General features: G+C 42.3%; 1 pseudogene; it reads right to left on the bottom strand.

The window, feature by feature from the left end:
• Nucleotides 1-2265: 2265 nt before the first annotated feature.
• On the bottom strand, nucleotides 2266-2884 carry LOC118642080 (annotated as a pseudogene).

The raw sequence follows: 2884 nt of genomic DNA, 5'->3' as shown, positions 1-2884 counted from the left end.
TAACAATAATACTTCTCTTACTTGTATTTTAGTCCTGATGATTAAACAGTAAAAATGCTCTTTAGTAGTGTGTACTTGGGGATAAAAAGTTATTTCTTGAAGGGCAAAATTCAAACTGAGCTGGAGACCTTATAGGTCACTTAGATAAATGGGTTCGGTTTTATAATAAGGGGAATGGATTAGGAACTGAGTTGACCAACTCCAGAGAGATATTCTGGTTTAGTGAAAAAAAACAATCTGAGATCAGACCATATTAAAAATGCTTATATTGTTAAAATGTCCATACCACCCAAAACAATGTACCAATTTAGTGGAATCCCTATCAATACAGAAGTGGCTTTTTCTTTTCTTTTCTTTTTTTTTTACAGAACTAGAATAAATAATCCTAACATTTATATGGAACCACAAAAATCCTGAATAGCCACATCAATCTTAAGAAAAAAGAACAAAGTTGAGGTATCATACTACCTGATATCTACCTATACTACAAGGCTACAGTAATCAAAACAACATGGTACTGGCATAAAAACAGACACATAGATCAATGGAACAGAATAGAGAGCCCAGAAATAAATCCATATATGGTCAATTAATCTATGACAAAGGGGGTAAGAATATATAATGGGGTAAAGACAGTCTCTTCAATAAAGCATGTTAGGAAAGCTGGACAGACATGCAAAATAAGGAAACTAGATCATTTTCTTACATCATATACAAGAATAAACTCAAAATGGATTTAAAATTTTAATCTAAGACCCAAAGCCATAAAACTCCTAGAAGAAAACATAGGCAGTAAACTATTTGACATCACTCTTTTTTTTTTTTCTTTACTGATTTTAGAGAGATAGAAAGTGAGAGGAAGAGAGAGATAGAAACATCGATTGGCTACCTCCTGAATGCTCCCCACTGGGGACTGGGCCCACAACCCGGGTATGTGTCCTGACCGGGAATTGAACCAGCGACCTCTTGGTTCATGGGTCGACTCTCAGCCACTGGGCCACACCGGCTAGACTGACATCACTCTTTCTTTTTTTTCCAGTGCAATCAAATGCATTTATTTTTTAGCTTAAGCAAGACAGGTGGTGAACAGATCCATAATGAAAATGCCACCCAGAGATTACCAGCTGGCCATGCAGACAGCCTAGGTGTGCAAAACCAAGTCATTTCTGATACCAGTGAGCAGTTTGGCTGTGATGTACCAGGCCAACCTGACTCTCTGGTGGTGGGGTATTTACAACCCATTCACCATCTCAGCTCAAAGCCACATATTAGTCAGAGGACCATCACCCTCACATCTGTCAAGTAAGTAGACAGCATGGCAAATAGCACTTTCATGGTTTAGTGGCCAATGGCACAACAGTGTGACCAGACACACAGACCAACACAGACATACACAAACGTCATCTCCATCATGCAGCTGATGACCTCCCTTACATTTCCTGGGGACAGGAATACCATGAGATATACCATTGACTGATACTCATTCTAGGAGAGGAGAGGCAGGGCTGTTCCCAGGTTTGAGCATGAGTGGCTACAGGTCCTCAGAAGAGCTATTTCAGCACAACCAACAAAAACGGTGTCCACAGTGACATGCAAGACAAGCGTCCTGACATCCTGGTAGACATTCAGGCCCCTGATGAAAGCTGAGCTCAGTTAAGGGTTGGGTGGATGGTACAAATATTTGGGGGTGGGAGGACAGGGTCCTACAATACGAAATAGGATCCAGTGCCTTAACTTATATAGCTTTACATATACACCAGACTTGTCTGGATACAAGGTCAGAAAGTCACAAAATATTAGAGCCGGGATAGAGCATTCACTCCAGAGTCCTCACCTTACAGGGAAAAAAACATGGCAGCCCAGAGAGCTAAAGCATATTGCTAAAGGCAGAGCCTGGCTTTGGCAGGCCCATATAGGAACTCAGAATGATAGTCCATTCAAGAATACTGACACCGAGTATGTGGCCAAGTTTCCCAACAACAAAGAAGGTGAGACAGGGTAAATACTTTATTCCCCAAAAAGCTCCAAATGTGTTTAAAGGCATAAAAACAGTTTAATCAGCTCTCTTCTGACAGGGCTGTCTTCTGTCTCTTTTTCTTTCTGTGTTTCTCTCTCTCTCTCTCTCTCTCTCTCTCTCTCTCTCTCACACACACACACACACACACACACACACACACACACACACACAGTTCTGGTGAATGGAGATTTCTTGCTACACAAACACAGCCCAACATGTTCAGGAAGACATATTACAGAGCATGTTTCTCAGTCCAGGTCTTTGTGTGAGGTCTGGGAAACTGGCTTTGTTTCTGGAAAGACATTATCTAGAACAACAGGTGGTCCTGAAATCAAAAGATCGTCATCCCTGAAGGAGGTGTTCTGGTCTGTGTTCACAAAGTTGGGGATGTGAAATTTCATGAGCCTGTTCAGCTCTTCCTCTGGCTGCCCGCTGCTTCTGATGACTTCCTGGAGTTGAACATACTGTCAAGGGCTGCAGTCTGGTGACAACCTTGGCCTTTTCCAAGTGTCCCACTTCGTTGATGTAGCAGTGGAAGAGGGACCTGGACTCCTCATTGCCCTGCTGAGAAAACACCTTATCTGGCTCCAGCGGTTTTCCAAAGTCTGACATGAAGCTGTTCATTCTGTATCTCTTCTCTGAAGACTCTGCATTGTCTTGGTGTAGGGCTTCTGTCTTGGTCAGCAAAGTCAGCACAAAAAACATGAAAATCACAAAGACTGCAAGACCAACCCAAAATCCAATCACAATAGAATCTGGATTCCCTTCCCCAACGATGTGCTCTCTCTCTCCTCTGAACACCATGGCATTTCTGTCTGTGCTTCTCCACGTGGGCTCTTCCTTGATCCGGTCTTGAGTAATAGTCAT

The sequence above is a fragment of the Molossus molossus genome, unplaced genomic scaffold (genome assembly GCF_014108415.1).
Source record: "Molossus molossus isolate mMolMol1 unplaced genomic scaffold, mMolMol1.p scaffold_m16_p_3, whole genome shotgun sequence".
NCBI lineage: Eukaryota > Metazoa > Chordata > Mammalia > Chiroptera > Molossidae > Molossus > Molossus molossus.
The sequence above is the reverse complement of the archived record's forward strand: the minus strand, read 5'-3'. Positions and strand labels throughout refer to the sequence as shown.